The following is a 20,239-nucleotide window of genomic DNA, read 5'->3' on the forward strand; positions in this document are numbered from 1 at the left end:
GTTTCTCTAAGCACCAGGAGAGTGGTTCCTGAGCACAGAGCCAGAAGTAACATCACTGGGTGATGGACATCACTTGAGCATCACTGGGTGTAGCCAAGAAAAGAAACACCCCCCCCATAAATTCCATGTTAGACTGTGCATTTTAGGGGGCCAGAGAGATAGCACAGTGGTAGGGTGTTTGCCTTGCACACAGCCGGTCCAGGACAGATGGTGGTTTGAATCCTGGCATCCCATATGCTCCCCAGTGCCTGCTTGGAGTTATTTCTGAGTACTGAGCCAGGGGTAACCCCTTGAGTGCTGTCGGGTGTGACCCCAAAAAACAAACAAACAAAAAGAATGTGCTTTTAGGTATTTATGTTTTTATTCTAGTCCTGATCTGTCTTATTTATGGAAATCTGTACACCCCACTTCCCATCCCAAGTAATTTCTCATTCTGGGGACTGTTCTTGGATTCACAAATACCCAGCAGAGTTAACAGCGAAGAAACATTGCATGACACTATCAGGAGAATTTCATGATCCATAGTAGACACGCTCCACATCTAAAACTGGTTTGTTGGATTCTTTCAAGCTTCTGAAAAACATTGTGCAAAGCAAATACAGCTTGCTGAGAGGCATTTGAGATTATGCTTGAAGGTTGTAGCTGTCCTGGGGAACCATGGTCCGGGGAATCACACTCCTTCATAGTCTCCCAACTCTTTTATTTGGTTTGTTTGTTTGATTTGAGTTCACACCAAAACAATCTTGTGGTACCAAGGTTTGAGCCAGGGGCTCCTACGTGCAAAGCCTGAACTTAACCTTTACCACCATCTCCTTGACTATCCAAACTATTCTTTGTTTGTTTGTTTGTTTGTGGGCCACACCTGGTGGTGCTCAGCTTACTCCAGACACTGTACTCAGAAATTACTCCTGGCAGGCTCAGAGGATCATATGGGATACCAGGGATGGAACTTGGGTCGGCCACGTTCAAGGCAAATGCCCTACCCAATGTGCTATCACCCCAGCCCCTCCAAACTGTTCTTCAGAAAGATGGAAACAGGGGCTGGAGGGATGGTATAGGAGGTAAGGCACTTGCCTTGCAAGTGGCTGGTCTACATTCCTTCACCAGTAGCCAGTGCTATCCTCATTACCAGCAGAAGTAACTCTGGGGGCCAGAGCGATAGCATAGCAGGTAGGGCATTTGCCTTGCACTTGGCCAACTCAGGTTCAATCCCCGGAATCCCATATGGTTCTTTGAGTCTTCCAGGAGTAATTTCTGAGCACAGAGCTAGGAGTAACCCCTGAGTTTTTCTGGATGTGGCCCCAAAACAAAAAATAAATGAATGAATAAACAAACAAAAGAACTAGACTGGGGCTGGAATGATAGCACAGCAATAGTACAGTTTGCTTTGCACGCAGTCAGCCTGGGACTGACCCAGGTTTGATCCCTGGCATTCCGTATGGTCTCTCTAATTCTGCCAGGAGCAATTTCTGAGGGGAGAGCCAGGAGAAACCTTTGAGTGCCACCAAGTGTGTCTGCCCCCCCTCCAAAAAAAAAGAATTCTGGAGCACAGAACCAGGAGCAGCCCCTGAGCACTACTAGTGTGGCCCAAACTCTATTCCACTTCTCCCCCAAAAAAGATGGAGTCAAATCAAGAGATTTCCCCAAAGTGGTGACAATTTGGTGGGAAATTCTGGTGTGTCCACGTCTTGATGCTAATATCTGATGGAACCACCACTTGGCTTAGGAAAAACACACTGAAGACAGCGGCTTCTTGTTTCGCAACATGGAAGGCAGATTGCCAAGTACTTGGTTTTGAATGTGGAATCCATAAAAAAAGAAAAAAAGAAGCCCTGTGCTTTGTCAGTTCCTTCCCAGATGATTAACCCTGCAATGTCAGGAGTGGCTCAGAGGACACCCTGCTCTGGGTAAAACTGGCCCATCCATCATCTCCTAGGCAGCTCCCCTGGGCTGTAACTGGACTGCAGGCAGCAGGTGAGGAACTGCCCAGCCTTTTCTTAGAAAAGAAAAGTTATCGGCAAGAAAAATGAAAGTCTTATTCATTTATTTATTTTTGGTTTTTGGGTCATACCCAGAAGCACTCAGGAGTTACTCCTGGCTCTATGCTCAGAAATCGCCCCTGGCAGACACAGGGGACCATATGGGATGCTGGAATTTGAACCACCATCCTTTTGTATGAAAGGCTAACGCCTTACCTCCATGTTGGGCCCAGAGAGATAGCACAGCGGCGTTTGCCTTGCAAGCAGCCGACCCAGGACCAAAGGTGGTTGGTTCGAATCCTGGGGCCCCCGTGCCTCCCAGGAGCTATTTCTGAGCAGACAGCCAGAAGTGACCCCTGAGCACTGCTGGGTGTGGCCCCCCCCCAAAAAAAAAAAAGAAAAAAAAAGAAAAATGAAAGTCAAACAGAAAGGGCCTAAGCTTTTTGTTTTAACCCTTTGAAGTGACATTTGACTTATAATTAAAACATCTTTATGCACAGGTCCTTTGGATCTTTTGGTCCTTTGGATCCTGGAAAACACACATTTTGGGGGTTACATCCTGTGGTGCTCATGGGTTACTTCTGACTCTGCATTCAGGAATCCCTCCTGGTGGTGCTTGGGAGACCATATGTGATACCAGGAATTGAACCCAGGTCAACTGTGTGCAAGGCAAGTGCCTTACCTGCTATACTATCACTCTAGCCCCATGGAAAATACAGTTTTTAGTTTGCTGGTTATATTGGGGCAACAGTAGGCAGTTCTCAGAGAACCAAATGTGATGCCCCAAATCAAACTACATGCCAGGCAAACACCTTGTATGCATATCATGGCTCCAGCCCAGGATTATCTTTGTTCTTTCTGGGTTTGGGGCCATACCGAGCAGTGATCAGGGCTTACTCCTGGCTCTGCACTCAGGGATCATTCCTGTAAGTGCTTGGACACTGTAAGAGTGCCAGAGGTTGCAGCCACATGCCAGGCAATCATCTTATCTGCTGCACAACCTCTCCAGCCGTATAGGATTTTGCTTTGTTTTGTTTTGGTTTTTTGTTTCATTTGTTTTTGGACCACACCCAGCAGTGCTCGGAAATCACTCCTGGCAGGCTTCAGGGACCATATGGGATGCCGGGAACTGAACCTGGACCTGCACTAGGTCAGCAGCCGGCAAGGCAAACCCCCATGTTTTCTTAAGAAGCATCTGGGTTTATTTTTGGAAGGGGGCTGGGTTTTGGAGTCATACCTGACAATTCTCAGGTATTACTTCTAGCACTGAGCTCAGAAATCACTCCCAGCAGGCTCAGATCATATGAGATACCAGAGATACCAGAGACTGAACATGAGTTAGCTGCATGCAAGGCAAATTTCCTACCTGCTTTGTTATGACTCCAGTTCCAAGAAGCATCCTTTATTTATTTGTTTGTTTGTTTGTTTGTTTGGGCCACATCCATTTGATGCTCAGGGGTTACTCCTGGCTAAGCGCTCAGAAATTGTCCCTGGCTTGGGGGGACCATATGGGACGCCGGGGATTGAAGTTCAGTCCTTTCTTGGCTAGCGCCTGCCCTTAAGAAACATCTTAGGGGGCCCGGAGAGATAGCACACCAGCATTTGCCTTGCAAGCAGCCAATCCAGGACCAAAGGTGGCTGGTTCGAATCTCGGTGTCCCATATGGTCCCCCGTGCCTGCCAGGAGCTATTTCTGAGCAGACAGCCAGGAGTGACCCCTGAGCAATGCCGGATGTGGCCCAAAAACAAAAAAAAAAAGAAACATCTTAGGGGAGAGAACTTTATGGGCTGAAGCAGTTTGTTTTACACACATGATGCCTGGGTTTTATCCTTACCACACACACACACACACACACACACACACACACACACACACACACACACACAACCAAAAAGGGGTCAAAATTATTATGCAGGAGCGGAGCTCTTGCCTGAGCTTCAATACCAGGCACTGTGAGGTCCCCTCTGTCCTCAGCACTGCTGATAATGACAACCAGAGCAACAAGCCCCCCACCCCCAAAAAAGCCGCCTACGAGCCTGGCCTCTCCCCAAAACCAACAACAATAATAAAAGCTTTGTTTTGGAGCTAGTTTATTTGTTTGTTTATTTTTGGACATATTTGGCAGTGCTCTCAGGAATCACTCATGAAAGGATCTTATGCCAGGGATTAAATCTGAGTTGGGGGGCTGGGAGAGATAGCACAGCAGTAGGGCATTTGCTTTGCACATGGCCGACCCAGGACGGACGTGGGTTTGATTCCTGGCATTTCCTAGCCTGCCAGGGGGAGATTTCTGAGTGCAGAGCCAGGAGTAACCCCTGAGCACTGCCAGGTGGCTGAAAAGCCAAAAACTAAAAAAGCCCAAAACTTAATTTGCCAGCACAAAGGAAAAGGTCTTGGTTGTGATGCTCTGTCTCTGGGTGGTCACACTGTACATGCCCATGCGCACACACATGAACATAGCCACAGGGTAAGTAAGGCTCGGGCTACTGCTAAGGTTTTTCCCTCTGAGGCCTGGGTTCTGCCCTCCAGCTGGTTTCTTCCTTTCTCAACGCCTTCTGTCCTTTATTTCCTTCCTGCTCTGTGCTCCAAGGACCCGGGGAAGTCCACTTCCGGTCACAGGCAGCTCCAGGAGGAGTTGGCAGATATGCATACTCAGCAAAGTTATGTTTTCTCCCGCAGGAGGGCCCAGAGCAGGGCAGACACCCCGGGGCAGACAGACCCACGCTCACCTGTGCTTGTGACATGGACATGTGTGTGTGCATCCACGCAAAGATGCACATGCACCCAGGAGCACTCCTGCTCTGACCAGGAGGCAGAAGGAGTGGATGACAAAAAAAAAACAAAACAAAAAAAAACTGAAGTGCAGAAGCTACTAGAATGAGCCTGAAGGGCATTATGCAAAGTGAAATAAGCCAAGCATGGAGAGATGAAAGTGCTCACTGATCTTACGCACTGTGGATCTGAACCAAAACATTGAACTCCGAGAACCAGAGATAATAAGGTCAGAGGCAAGCAAGAAAAGGGACCATTGGAGCGGGAGAGTAGAGTGGGTATGGCTTGTACCTTGCCTGTGACTAATTGGGGTTCCATCTCCAGTCTCCCATGTGGTCGCCTGAGCCCACCAGGAGTGATACCTAAGCATGAACAAAAAAGGAAAATATTATTCTGATGACACAAGTATTTTTGGACCACACACAGTGGCACTCAGAGGTTAGTCCTGGCTCTGTGCTCAGAAATTACTCCTGGGGCCCGGAGAGATAGCACAGTGGCGTTTGCCTTGCAAGCAGCCGATCCAGGACCTAAGGTGGTTGGTTCGAATCCCGGTGTCCCATATGGTCTCCGTGCCTGCCAGGAGCTATTTCTGAGCAGACAGCCAGGAGTAACCCCTGAGCACCGCCGGGTATGGCCCAAACCCCCCCCCCCAAAAAAAAATTACTCCTGGCGTGGGGCTGGAGTGGTGGCGCAAGTGGTAGGGCATTTGTCTTACATGCGCTAACCTAAGACGGACCTCGGTTTGATCCCGGTGTCCCATATGGTCCCTCACGCCAGAGTGATTTCTGAGTGCATAGACAGGAGTAACACCTAGGTGTGGGCCTCCCCCCCAAAAAAAAAATTACTCCTGGCCGACACAGGGGAACATATGATATGTCTGGGATCGAACCTGCAACCAGCATACGCAAGGTAAACACCCTCCCTCCCTGGAGTACTATCACTCCGCCCCACGAACATTCATTTCTGATGATGGTGTACTGAGGATCCCCTGCAGGGCATGCACAGAGACTGCAGCATACAATACTGGTTCTTAGACTTGGAATCTGCCCAAGAGAAGATCTTACGTTTTCTCATCCGCCCCCCCCCCAAAAGGGAACTTGGTGAGGGATAGCTGGATTAAGTAATTTAACTAGAGTTTGTATTTCACAAGGTATAAGTATATTAAATCATCACACTATACACCTAAATACATTATTTTGTGTAACCTTAAAAAGGGGGGAGGGATTGGAGTGATTGCACAGCCGTAGGGCGTTTGCCTTGCTGGCCCTGGATAAACCTGGGTTTGATCCCTGGCGTCCTCTGAGCCAGAAGCAATTTCTGAGCACATAGCCAGGAGTAACTCCTGAGCATCACCAGGTATGGTCCAAAAAACAAAAAATAAATAAAAGGGAGAGGGAAGGGGCCAAAGCGATAGTACAGTGGTAAGACACTTACCACTGGGCCTACCTGGGTTTGATCCCCAGCATCCCACCTTGTGCTCAATAGGAGTGATTCCTGAGAACAAAGCCAGGAGTAACCTTTGAGCACTGCAGGATATGGCTCAAAAACAAAACAAACAAACAAACAAACAAAATAAAGGGATCGAAGAGATAGATGGAGGTAGGGTGTTTGCCTTGCATGCAGAAGGATGGTGATTCAAATCCCAGCACCCCATATGGTCCCCCGAGCCTGCCAGGAGTGATTTCTGAGTGCAGAGCCAGGAGTAACCCCAGAGGGCTGTCGAGTGTGACCCAAAAACCAGCCAACCAAACAAACAAACAAATAAAAAAGTAGGGGGAGGGGAAGCATGGGCCAGAGTCCTAACTTAGCCAGTAGGGTGCTTGCTTTGCATGTAGCCAACCTGGGTTTTATTCCCAGCACCCTATATGGGCCTTGAGCCCTGCCAGGAATGAGCCCTGAGCATAGAGCCAGGTGTAAACCTTGAGTACCGCCAGGTGTGGTCCCCAAACAAAATAAATTTCAAAGGGAAAAGGCAAGCAGGGCCCAAAGAAAGTTCAGGTGGCTGCAGGCAGGCTATAGACTCAAGGGTTACAGACTTTGTTCTGGGGTGTAGCAGAAGTCCCATGCCCCCAGCCCAGGAGATACTAAGCAGCTAAAACTTCTTTGGCTCACAGCATGAGACCAGGAGTTCCATCCCTAGTGCCACCTACCTGCTCTGAGTTTGATCCTGGCATCTTAGGTACTCTGCCCAGGAGCTTTGCTCTCCAAGAATGCTGGCTGCACTGTATCTTTGAGTGTGCCCCATGTTAGAAAGATCTAAGACAGGCTGGAGAGAAAGCACAGCGGTAGGGTGTTTGCCTTGCATGCAGCAGATTCAGGACAGAAAGTGGTTCGAATCCCGGCATCCCATATGATCCCCCGTGCCTGCCAGGAGCAATTTCTGAGCTTAGAGCCAGGAGTAACCCCTGAGCGTTGCCGTGTATGACCCAAAAACCAAAAAGAAAAAAAAAGAGAAAGATATAAGACCATACTATCTAGTATAGGGTGTTAGGTGCTTGTCTTACTTGTGGTAGATGTGATGTACAACTCTGCATATGGTCATCACCGGTGAGCACAGAACAAGGAATGGATGCTGAGCATTGCCAGATGTGACCCCAAACCCAACGTTCTCACCAGGACTTGGCATTGATAAGCTTTTTTTTTTTTTTTTTTTTTAGAAACCAGATAGATAGTTAGTACAGAGGGTAGGGCACTTACCTTGTACATAATAGATCTGGGTTTGATTCCTAGCACCCCATATGGTTCTCTGAGTCTGCCAGGAGTGAGCCCTGAGTGCAGAGCCAGGAATGAAGCCTGAGCACTCCTGAGTGTGGCATAAAAACAAAACATGGGGCCAGGGTGGTAGCACAAGTGGTAGGGTGTTTGCTTTGCATGTGCTAACCTAGGATGGACCACATGCAGTTTGATTCCCCGACATCCCATATGGTCCCCCAAGCCAGGAGCGATTTCTGAGTGCATAGCCAGGAGTAACCCCTGAGCCTCACTGGGTGTGGCACAAAAAGCAAAAACAAAACAAAACAAGAACACAACTTACCATAGATTCATTCTGTTGGAATTGTAGGGGATCTCACTGTGTGAATGTGTGTGTGTGTGTGTGTGTGTGTGTGTGTGTGTGTGTGTGTGTGTATTACTATTTTTTGGAGGCCACATCTGGGGTGCTTGGAGGTTATACCTGATTGTGCTCAGGGCCTATGTGTGATTTTGAACATCGAACCTGATTAGGCTGAACTCAGGATGAGTACTTTACGCCCTCCCCCCCCCCCCAATATCTCTCCAGTTCCTACATTTGTATATTTCTGTTGAGAGTTTGGCTGTGTCTACACATATTTACTGATCATTTGGCTATTTTTTCTGGTGAGCAGCCAGTTGAAGTCTTTTATCTACTTTGAGTTGTTTGTCTTTTTTATTGATTTGCAGGAGTTGTTTATACACTTTGGATGGGAGCCCTTTATTAAAAGTGTTGCAAGTATCTCTTTCCACTTGTGACTTGCTTTTAAATTAAATAAATAAATATATTTGTTTTGTTTTTGAACTACAGCCATGGGTTGGCCACATGCAAGGAAAATGCCCTCCTCTCTGTGCTATCACTACAGCCTCTTGCTTGATTTGAACTCACTCGACAGGGACTGGAACGATATACCACAGTGGTAGGGCATCGATGACTTGGGACCAACCCAGGTTTGATCCCCAGCTTCCCATATGGTTCCTTGAGCCTACCAGGAGCGATTTCTGAGCGCAGAGCTGGGACTAACCCTTGAACACCACTGGGTGTGGACAAAATCTCTCCCCTACCAAAATAAATCCATTTGACAAATTCTCCAAGTATGCCCTACATGTTGCTGAGCCATTCACTTAGATTTTCTTTTTTTTTTGGATTTTGGGTCACACCCGGCAGTGCTCAGGGGTTACTCCTGGCTCCATGCTCAGAAATTGCTCCTGGCAGGCACGGGGGACCATATGGGACACCGGGATTTGAACTGATGACCTTCTGCATGAAAGGCAAACGCCTTACCTCCATGCTATCTCTCCGGCCCCTCACTTAGATTTTCTATGATATCTTTTGGTATTCTTTAGCTTTGCATAGAGGCCTGGGACATAATTCATTAGATTTATTCTTCTGGTGTTAATCAATAGTTTGACATTGTACAGTAGCTTTTAAAATATTTTATTGTCTCAATAATGCTTTCTAGGTTGTTTATATGTACTCAGAAATACCGTGTGTGTGTGTGTGTGTGTGTGTGTGTGTGTGTGTGTGTGAGAGAGAGAGAGAGAGAGAGAGGAAGAGAGAGAGTGAGAGAGAGGAAGAGAGAGAGAGTGAGAGAGAGAGGAAGAGAGAGAGAGAGAGAGAGAGAGAGAGAGAGAGAGAGAGAGAGAGAGAGAGAGAGAGAGAGAGAGAGAGATGGAGCTAGTTAAGGCCACATTTGGCTGTGCTCAGGGTTTGCTCCTGGCTTTGTGTTTGGTGGACAATGCGGTGCCAGAGATCAAAGTGGGATTGGTAAATTGCCAAGCTACCAAATATGTTCCAGATCTGTAGATCCTGGAATGTGAGACCGCAAGTGGCCGGATGACACCCCCCAATTTCATACTAGAGTCTGCAGAGTAGGACCACAGCAAATGTTATGGGAAAGTTCCACAGAAGACCGCCACGCTCAGTGAGCCTCAACAGAAACACAGAAGGCTCAACCACAAGCCAGTCAATTCTTAGAAACTGACTTCAGTATCATCATTGATTGTTTCAAACTGACTCATTGATCTAAGTTTTGAGAACTCTATTTGCCTTTGTGTTGCAAGGAACAATATAAAGTATATTTTTTGTGCCTACAGGGGCAGGTTAGGGGGTGAGTGGAAAATTGGGGACACTGGTGGAGGGAAAGTCACACTGGTAGTGGGATTGGTGTTTGAATGTTTAAGGCCTGAAACAATAATAATTTGAATAATTTGATAGGTTATGGTGTTATAACAATAAGGGAAAAACAAAACCAAGGGGGGTTGATCACATGCAAAGCAACCATCTTAATCCTCGCACTCTCTTTTATTTTGTTTGTTTTATTTTGGGCCACATGTAGCTATGTTCAGGGACCATTTCTGGAGTTCATTTTGGGTTACCTGCTGGGAAAAAGGATGGAACTTGGGGTCCCCACATATAAAGTTTCAGTGCTCTGAGCCATCTCTAGGGCCAAGAAATACCTTTAACTATTGATTTTTGTCTTTTGTCTATTTTTTGGGGGGGGGGACCCACACCTAGTGGTGCTCAGGGGTTACTCCTGGCTCTGCACTCAGATGGCAGGCTCAGGGGACTATATGTATGGGATGCTGGGGATCAAACCTGCAAGAAAAATGCCCTACCACTGTGCTATCACTTGCCTCCCCCCCCTTTACTATTGAGATTAGTGATATCACTAAACTACTTCCTGCTCAGCTCAGCCTTTTATTGCTCAGGGGTCATAAGATCTACACCCAGAGATGATGATGGGGGTGGGGAGAGCATTTAGTACTTGGGATCAAACCAGGGTGGGACACATGCAAATTTGCCTCCTAACTGCTATGCTGTCTTCCTGACCTCAACTTTCCTTTTCTCCCTCACCACTTACTGCAGTGCCCTGCATCTCCACTGTGATGCTGCATAGAAAAGTCCCTTAAAGGGGCCAGAGTGTTAGCATTGTGGTAGGGCATTTGCCTTGCACACAGCCATCCTGGGACGAACCCAGGTTCGATTCCGGTATCCCTTATAGTCCCTGGAGCCTGCCAGGAATAATTTCTGAGTGCAGAGCCAGGAGAAACTCCTGAGCGCCGCTGGGTGTGGCCCAAAACCAACCTCCCCCCAAAAAAGAAGTCCCATATAGTCCAGGGCTGTGAGTTAGGGGTACAGAGTGGAACACATGCTTAATTCTCTAACACATATGCACACTTACTGACAGACAGACAGACAGACAGACAGACACACACACACACACACACACACACACACACACACACACATACACCCCAGCATGTGGTGAAAGAAAGCAACCTTGTTAGTTTAAAGGGAGAGCTTTGTAGAGTCAGAGTGAAGGACGTTTGCCTTGTATATGGCTGATCTGGGTTCAATCCTAGACATCCCATATGGTCCTCTGAGTTCTCTCAGGAGTGATTGCTGAGCACTGTTGATTGTGGCCTCCAAACAAAACAAGAACAAAACAAAACAAAAAAAGGAGAGCTTGGGTACTTCACTATAGTTTGATATTTGTAAAGTTTTGCAAACCCTTTAGTGAGTTAAGAAAATTCCTTGGGGCCTGGAAAGATAGCACAGCGGCGTTTGCCTTGCAAGCAGCCGATCCAGGACCAAAGGTGGTTGGTTTGAATCCCGGTGTCCCATATGGTCCCCCATGCCTGCCAGGAGCTATTTCTGAGCAGACAGCCAGGAGTAACCCCTGAGCAACACTGGGTGTGGCCCAAAAAACCAAAAAAAAAAAATTTCTTGGTGAGGGTAGGGTGTTCGCCTTGCACGCAGTCGACCTGGGAAGCACCCAGATTTTTTTTTTTTTTTGGTTTTTGGGCCACACCCGGCGGTGCTCAGGGGTTACTCCTGGCTGCTCAGAAATAGCTCCTGGCAGGCACGGGGAACCATGTGGGACACCAAGCACCCAGATTTTATCCCCAGCATCCCATATGATCCCCTGAGCTTGCCAGGAGCATTTTCTGAGTGCAGAGCCAGGAGTAACCCCTGAGTGACCCTGGGTGTGGCCCAAAAACCAAAAAATAAATAAATAAAAAAAATTCCTTGAGGAGGCTAGAGAGATCGCACAGTGGATAGGACATTTGTTTTGCACATAGATGACCCAAGTTCAAGACCCAGTATCCCATATGATAACCTGAACACTGCCAGGAATGATTCCTGAGTGCAAAGCCAGGAGTAACTCCTGAGCATTGCCAGATATGGCTCCAAGACAAAATAAAAAATGAAAATTCCTTTGCTAGAATAGATGTTTCCCTCCAAAGTCATACATGCTACTGAATGTTACTCAGCACACTTTTTTGTTTTTGTTTTTGTCCACACCTGGTGACACTCAGGGTTTACTTCTGTCTCTGCACTCAGAAATCACTCCTGGCAGGCTTGGGGAAATGTATGAGATGCCGAGGAGAAAACCCAGGTCTGTCTCAAGTTGGCTGTGTGCAAGGCAAACACCCTACCCACTGTGCTATTGCTCAATCCCTACTCAGCATTTATTTTTTCTGCCTCTATTAAAATGGTCCAATGATCCTTCTCTTCTATTCCAGTAGCATGGAACGTACTGGCTGAAGAGAAGTCAAGTTTTTTTGTTTTGTTTCGTTTTTGGGTCACACCCAGAGGCACTCAGGTGTTACTCCTGGCTCTGTGCTCAGAAATTGTTTCTGGCAGGCTTGGGGGACCATATGGGATGCTGGATTCGAACCACTGTCAGTCCTGGGTCCTGGGTCAATTGTATGCAAGGCAAATGCCCTACCTATTGCTGTGCTCTCCAGTCCAAGGTTTCATTGTATACAAGCTTACCTCGAGAGCCAGTTTATCTCCTTTGCTGAAATGACTTTCCTCTTTGTGAGGGAATTTTCATTTGGAAGTGTGCATTATTTTCCTTACGTGGCCTTGTCTTTACTAGAGTTTAGTATGGAGGCAATGTAAGGCCCCTAGAATTCATTTCTTGTTAAAGACAAATTTCTCAGGGGCCTGGAGGGATGATTGGTGTTTGCCTTGCATGTAGCCAACTGGCTTTGATCCCCACCATCCTATATGGTACCCTGAGCCCTGCCAAGAGTAATTGCTGTGGGGCCAGAGTGGTAGCACAGCAATAAGTCATTTGCCTTGCATGCGGCTGACCTGGGATGGACCCAGGTTTGATCAGTGGCATCCCATATGGTCCCTCGAGTCAGCCAGGAGCAAATTCTGAGTGCAGAGCCAGGGGTAACCCCTGAGCACAGCTGGATGTGGCTCAAAAAACAAACAAATAAACAAACAAACCAAAGAGTGATTGCTGCACGTAGAGCCAGAAGTTAAGCCCTGGGCTCCAAAATAAACACCAAATTTCTCTTTGTGGATACTTGTCCTGGTCCTGGTCTTCTCCATTACCTTTTTGTTCCTTTCTTTCTGGGAATCCTTAAGAACATTTGAGTCATCTAAAGGTTTACATATTGCTCTGGGGTTTGGCATCAAACCTTTGTGTCCACGAGATATACCTTCAATGCCCTATTTCCTACTTTTGTTTGTTTATGAACCACACCTGGTTTACTCCTGGTTCTGCACTCTAAAATTACTCCTGAAGTCAGTGGTCATATGGGATGCTGGAGATCAAATCTGGATTGGTTGCGCGCAACACAAGTGTCCTACCTGCTGTGCTATTGCCCCTATTTCCTATTTTCATTCTCTGCTTTGTTTGTTTGTTTGTTTCTTTTTTTTTTTTTTTTTTGAGTTTTTGGGAATCCTTTGGGGTGCTCAGGAGATCAGATGTGGTGCCAGGGATGAACCCTGGCTCTGATGCTTGCAAGGCAAGGTGCCTTCCTCACTTTACTGCCATTCTCTGAAATAATGTGTCTTCCATTGGGGCACTACTATCTTGAACTATAACCTACTGGTAAACTTGATTTCATTGAATTTTTAAATTTTTTTGTTTTGGGTCACACCTTGAGATGATCAGGGATTCTTCTGAGGGCTTGACATTCAGGAATATCTACTGGTAGTACTCAGGAAACCATATAGAATTCTGGGGATTGAACCTGGTCAGCTGTATACAAGGCAAATGCTCTACCCTTTATACTACCATTCTGGCCCCTACAGGAAGACTTTACTTTTTTTTTTTTTTTTTGGCTTTTGGGACACACCCATTTGATGCTCAGGGGTTACTCCTGGCTAAGCGCTCAGAAATCGCCCCTGGCTTGTGGGGACCATATGGGACGCCAGGGGATCAAACGGCGGTCAGGGTCTTTCCTTGGCTAGCGGTTACAAGGCAGACACCTTACCTCTAGGGCCACCTCCCTGGCCCAATTTTACTTTTTTTAATAAACATTTTTTGTATAGTTTTTGGGCCACACCTAGCAGCACTCTGGGGTTACTCCTGGCTTTCTGCTCAGAAATCACTCTTGCTAGCTCCGGGGACTACATGGGATGCTGGACCACATGGAATTGAACCTGGGTCCGTTTGGGGTCGGCCACATTCGAGGCAAATGCCCTACCATTGTGCTATATCGCTCCAGCCCCAAGGAAGACTTTAAATTATATAATCTTATTTTTTTTAGTGTAGATAGCAGAACTATTCTAGTTTTATAATTCTTTTTTTTTTTAAATCAGATAAAAGCAACTAGGGTGTTGCAAGCCCTAAAGAGCCCTAACCTCGAAAGAAACATTAATCACTAGTCAATCCTATTCCAACCATCATAGTCTCTCTGCCCTCTGAAAAAGAGGAACAGGTTAGGGTTATCTTATCTGACGATAGTTTTGTAATTCTGATTGTGAGAATTTGGCAAACTCTACTTTTAAGGAATTTTCCTTTTCAATCAAAATTTCAGATTTCCTGGCATACTATTGCTTAGATTGACTCATAATGTTTGGAATGATTGAAAATTCTGTAGAAGTTGTTCTCTTTTTTCTTTTATTTTTTTGGCATTATTTGTGCTTTTTAATATTTGCCTCACCAGGGGTTTATTCATTCTGTGAGTCTTTTCATGGAATTAACTTTTGACTGTTTCCATTTATTTGCACTTTCTTGTGTTTAATTAGTTGTTCTTTTCCTAATGTCTCTGAAAGAATACTTATTCTTACTGTAAGTGTTTATTTTCAGGCTCACACACCAAAAAAGTCTAGCTTTCAGGGCCAGAGCAATAGTACAATGGGTAGAGAGTTTGCCTTGCATGAGGCTGACCTGGGTTCAATCGCTGGCATCCTATATGGTCTCGTGAGCCCGCCAGGAGTGATTTCTGAGCACAGAACCAGCTGTAACCTCTGAGCACTGCCAGGTGTGACTCCCCCAAAATATGAAAAAAATAAATTTTTTTTTGGTTTTTGGCCCACACTGGGTGACGCTTAGGGATTACTCCCTGCTATGCTCAGAAAGCACTCCTGGCTTGGGGGGCCATATGCGATGCCAGGGGATCGAACCACAGTTCGTCCTAGGTTAGCGCATGCAAGGCAAACGCCCTACTGCTTTCGCCACTGCTCTGGCCCTATAGATAATTTTTTTTTATAGGAGAAGCACACCCTTTGGTGCTCAGGGAATCAAGTAAGTCCAGACTTTGAAACATTGTCTCAGCTGCTGCTATACACAAGGCAAGTGCATTAAACTCTGTGCTAGCCAGTCCCTAGAAGTGATGTTTGTTTGTTTTCTTTTCTTTCTTGTTTCTTTCTTTTTTTTTTTTGACCATACCAGGCAGTTCTCAGGGGCTATTTCTTTCTTTTTTCTTTTTCTTTTTTTTTGGTTTTTGGGTCACACCCGGCGGTGCTCAGGGATTACTCCTGGCTGTCTGCTCAGAAATAGCTCCTGGCAGGCACAGGGGACCATATGGGACACCGGGATTCGAACCAACCACCTTTGGTCCTGGATCGGCTGCTTGCAAGGCAAACACCGCTGTGCTATCTCTCCGGGCCCGGGGCTATTTCTTCTTTTCTTTTCTTTTGTTTGGTTTTTGGGCTACACTGGCAGCTCTCAGAAATCTTTCCTGGCAATCTTGGGGGACCATATGGGATGCTGGAACCGAACCCGGGTTTGTCCCAAGTCAGCAGCATACAAGGCAAATGCCCTACCCACTGTGCTATCACTCGGGGCCCCTTCTTTTTTTTTTTTTTTTTGATTTGTTTGTTATTTTGGGCCACATCCAGAGGTGTTACTCCTGAGATCATCACTCCTGGCAGGCACAAAAGACCATAGGAGATGCCAGGGATCAAATCCAGGTCAGCTGCATGCAAGGCAAACAAATGTCATACCTATTGTACTGTCACTTGGGCCTACTGCAGGCTAGCCAAGTCAGGCAGCACTTGGGGCTTTAAGGTTACTTGGGAGGAGGACGGGACCTTAGGAGTCGGTGAAGAATGAGTACACAGAAACCAGACACACTCAAGAGTGTTTGGAATCAAGTCCATCTATTGAGAATTGGCATTCACATTTAAGCAGAAAATTATCAATAGCAGGCACTTATGGTATGTTAAGCATTACATAGATTATAGCTGCAGGGTTAAACATTGCTCATCAACACTGTTACAAAACTGCCACCTGTACATTCTGAACATTTATTTCTTTTTTTTTTTTTTTTTTTTTTTTTTTTTTGTGGTTTTTGGGTCACACCTGACAGTGCTCAGGGGTTATTCCTGGCTTCACGCTCAGAAATTGCTCCTGGCAGGCACGGGGGACCATATGGGACGCCGGGATTCGAACTGATGACCTCCTGCATGAAAGGCAAACACCTTACCTCCATACTATCTCTCCGGCCCCCATTCTGAACATTTCTAAACCTTTCAGTATTTTCCATAAATTCTTTGTTCTATATAGTCTTTGTTTCACTACCCATAGAAATCTACTCTGTTTCCTGGAGTAGTGTTTTCTAGTTTCATTACAATTTTTTTCCCTTTTGGACTTCTTGGCTATATCTGACAGTGCTCAAAAACTGCCTGGTGGTGTCAGGATTCAAAGAAGGGCAATATTGTGGTGAGAGTAGAATGTGTGGCAAGTGACTTATCCTTTGCTCTATTTTTTTTTTTTTTTTTTTTTGGTTTTTGGGCCACACCCTGTGACGCTCAGGGGTTACTCCTGGCTATGCGCTCAGAAGTCACTCCTGGCTTGGGGGGACCATATGGGACGCCGGGGGATCGAACCGCGGTCCATCCTATGCTAGTGCTTGCAAGGCAGACACCTTACCTCTAGCGCCACCTTCCCAGCCCCTGCTCTATTATTTTTAATATTTTTAATTTACCACCATTGTGATGTTTTTATTTTTCAGTGAAGCAAAATAGTTTATATTGGGGGGGGCACACCAGCTATCCAGGGGTCCTCAAACCTTTTAAACAGGGGCCAGTTCACTGTCCCTCAGACCATTGGAGGGTCTGACTATAGTAAAAACAAAACTTATGAACGAATTCTTATGCACACTGCATATATCTTATTTTGCAATGAAGAAACAAAACAGATACAAATACAATATGTGGCCCGCGGGCCAGAGTTTGAGGACCACTGAATGCTTATTGCTTACTCCTGGCACTGTAGTCAAGATCACTACTAGCAGTACTGAAGAACCATTTGAGGTGCTGGGTATGCCTGGAGCCCAGAGTCAGTCTTATGCCAATAAACTTCTGGAGTGAGGCCTTCTTGTAATCAGGTCAAGGATTTTTTCCCCATTTCCCCCACATTTTGCTGGGCCTATGCAAACAACGGCGATTGCCACTTTCACACCTTTACTACTGTATTTTTTTAAAGATACATATCCTTTAAGAAAGGAAAAAAAAAAAAACCAGTTTAATGGACTTAAAAAAAATAACTGTAGTAGAGCGCCTGTCTCGAATATAGACAGGGGATGGGAAGGAGGGGACGGAATTAGGGGTGGGAATGTTGCACTGGTGAAGGGGAGGGTGTGCTGTTTGTGACTAAAACCCAACTATAATCATGTTTGTAATCATGGTGCTGAAATAAAAAATTAAAAAAAACTAAAAAATAAAATTAAAAACAAAATAAAACAAAAAACATTTGAGGTGCTGGGATATAATGTGGGCCAACCAAGTATAAGGCAAGCACTACTCATTGTATTATCACTCCAGCCCCTACAAAATAGTTCTTTTTATTTTTGTTTTGGGTCATACCCAGCAATGCACAGGGGTTACTCCTGGTTCTGCGCTCAGAAATCGCTCCTGACATGCAGAGGGGACATATGGGATGCTGGGGTTTTAACCACCATCCTGAATTGGCTGCATGAAAGGCAAACACTCTACCGCTGTGCTATCTCTTCAGCCCCACAAAACAGTTCTAATAAAATAAATTTAAAATAAGTGAGGAGAGAAAGAGAATGTGATTTGCGTTTAAGACAGAATATGGGTTTCTCCAGAGTGAGAAAAACCCCATTGCTATGTTTTCAGTCAATTATTTATTTAGGAATATCCATTGTTTTAAATCTGGATATTTCAGACTTATATTTTTCTTATTTTCTAGCTTAATTGCATCATTGTCTAAGCATGTACCCTATTATTTAGACCATTTGAAATGTGTTGAGACTTGCTATATTGCCTTGCATTTTTCATAAACATTCCGGAGACACTTGAAAAGAATTTTTGATTGGTAGGTGTGTTATTTTTTAAAATAAATTCAATTTAATAAATAGGTGAGATTTACTCATCCAGTTGTTCAAATCTATTTCATTCCACTTTATTTAAGTTTTGGGGCCACAAACAGCAGTACTCAAGAGCTGTTCTTAGCTTAGAGCTTGGAGGTCAGTCCTGGGACCAAGTCTGGGGGACTAAATGGTACCAGGGATAAATTCCGGGGCTCCAGCATCAAAATTTGTTCTGTACCCCTTTGAATCACCTCAAATTTACTTTTTTGGTTTTGATTTTGAGCCAGATTCAGTGGTTCTTGGGGTTACTACTGTTGGTGCCTGAGATTTCTGAAAGGGCCTCTCAAGGTGGTCCTGGGGGATGTACCTATGTGCTTTGTCAGAGATCAAACTTGGGTCATTAGGGTCTCTTGTCCTCATTTTTTATTGTGGTCAAAATCTTATAGGATTGAGGCTGGAGAGATAGCATGGAGGTAAGGCGTTTTTTTCCTTGCATGCAGAAGGATGGTGGTTCGAATCCTGGCATCCCATATGGTCCCTCGAGCCTGTCAGGAGCAATTTCTGAGTGTAGAGCCAGGAGTAACCCCTGAGTTCTGCCGGGTGTGACCCAGAAAACAAAACAAAACAAATCTCATAGGACTTACTTTTTTTTTTTTTTTTTGCCAAACCTGATAGTGCTCAGGGTTTATTTCCTATTCTGCACTCAGGGATTAGTCCTGGCAGTTCAGGGGGACCATATGGAACATAGGGAACTGAACCCAGATCTGCCCCATGCAAGGCAAGCAACCTGTCTGCTATACTATTTTTCTAGCCCTAGAACTTAACCATCTTAATAAAGGAGAAACATCTAGTTCAGTAGGGCTACACATATTCACATTGTTTTGCGGTTGAACTCTATACTTCCCTTCTCATCTTACAGAACTGAAATTTTATTCCTTTTGACTGATTTATTATTATTATTATTATTATTATTTTGTTTTGATTTGTTTTTGTTTTTGAGCCACACCCAATGGAGCTCAGGAGTTACTCCTGGCTCTTCACTCAGAAATCACTCCTATGGGGCTGGAGAGATAACACAGTGGTAAGGCATTTGCCTTGCACTTGGCCGACTTTGGAGGGACCTAGATTTGATTCTCAGCATCCTATGTGGTCCCCTGAGCTTGTCAGGAGTGATTTCTGAGTGCAGAGCCAGGAGTAATTCCTGAGCACTGCCAGGTGTGGCCCAAAAACTAAAAAACAAAAACATAAAAAAGAATGCTTTTTTTCCCCCTTTGGCCAGAAATGGGGAAGGGAGGAAGGAACAAACATAGGAGGAGGATGAAAAGAGAAGTGTCTGGAGGTGAGAACTCTCAAATCACAATTTGAATGAAGCTGTATTTATTTCCAAAGATCAAAGGACAGTTTTCCAAGCCTCCATTCCTATCTGGCTTCCACTTCAATCCAGAAAGAATGAAGGTCTTTAGGTGTGTGCTTCAGAACTGTTAGCTCCCTGCCTGCCCCATCTGGTCCTGATCAAAGCTTGGTCATTCCATCCACAAATATTTGCTAAGAGCCCATGTAGATAGATGTCAAGTCCTAGACTTGTCACCATGTGGACAGAAGGGGTTTGTGCCTTGATGGAGGTAGGGGTGTGGGCAGAGAACCAGTAATCAACAACTTAATACACAAGACAATTTCTCACCTAGTGAGAGGGGAGAGGGGTGAGCCAGGAGATTTGGAGACTGACCTGTTTTGGGTTACAAGGATCAGGAAGGCCTGTTGGCAGGACTGAGCAGAAAGCTTGTGATGAAAAGACATAGCTGATCAGAGATTGGGGATGGGGTGGGGGTGGGGGTGCAGAGGCCAGTTTCTGATGGTGAGTAAGGAGGCAGTTTCTGAGGCAGAAGCAGTTGAATGTCATTGAAGCTGGCAGGGCATGGTTAGGAATTTGGCCTATTTCAAGTCTGACAGCGAGCCCTCAGTGGGGTTAAGTGGAAGTCCAAGCGGCCTGTGGTCTTGGAAAGGTTTTTGTTTGGTTTTAGCTCCCACCTCCACCCCAACAGTGCTGGGGCTTATTCTTTCTGGCTCTTTGTACCCTCCTTGGGGCTTGAATGATAGTACAGAAGGTAGGGGTGTGCATCAGACCTGGGTTCAATCCTGGACTTCTCTCCCTTCTTTCCCCTAGCACGGCCAGAATTGATTCCTGTTGTTATCTTCTTTTAGTTTTTTTGTTTATTTGTTTTTTTGGGTCA

The 20,239-nt window shown here is 45.6% G+C and overlaps 1 non-coding gene across 1 annotated transcript; it reads right to left on the reverse strand.

The window, feature by feature from the left end:
• Positions 1–14,044: 14,044 nt before the first annotated feature.
• On the reverse strand, positions 14,045–14,191 carry LOC126030268 (U8 small nucleolar RNA). The gene has a single exon (XR_007503094.1). It is a non-coding gene; the product is annotated as a U8 small nucleolar RNA (small nucleolar RNA).
• Between the last annotated feature and the right edge of the window lie 6,048 nt (positions 14,192–20,239).

This window comes from Suncus etruscus, chromosome 1 (assembly GCF_024139225.1).
Source record: "Suncus etruscus isolate mSunEtr1 chromosome 1, mSunEtr1.pri.cur, whole genome shotgun sequence".
Classification (NCBI taxonomy): Eukaryota; Metazoa; Chordata; class Mammalia; order Eulipotyphla; family Soricidae; genus Suncus; species Suncus etruscus.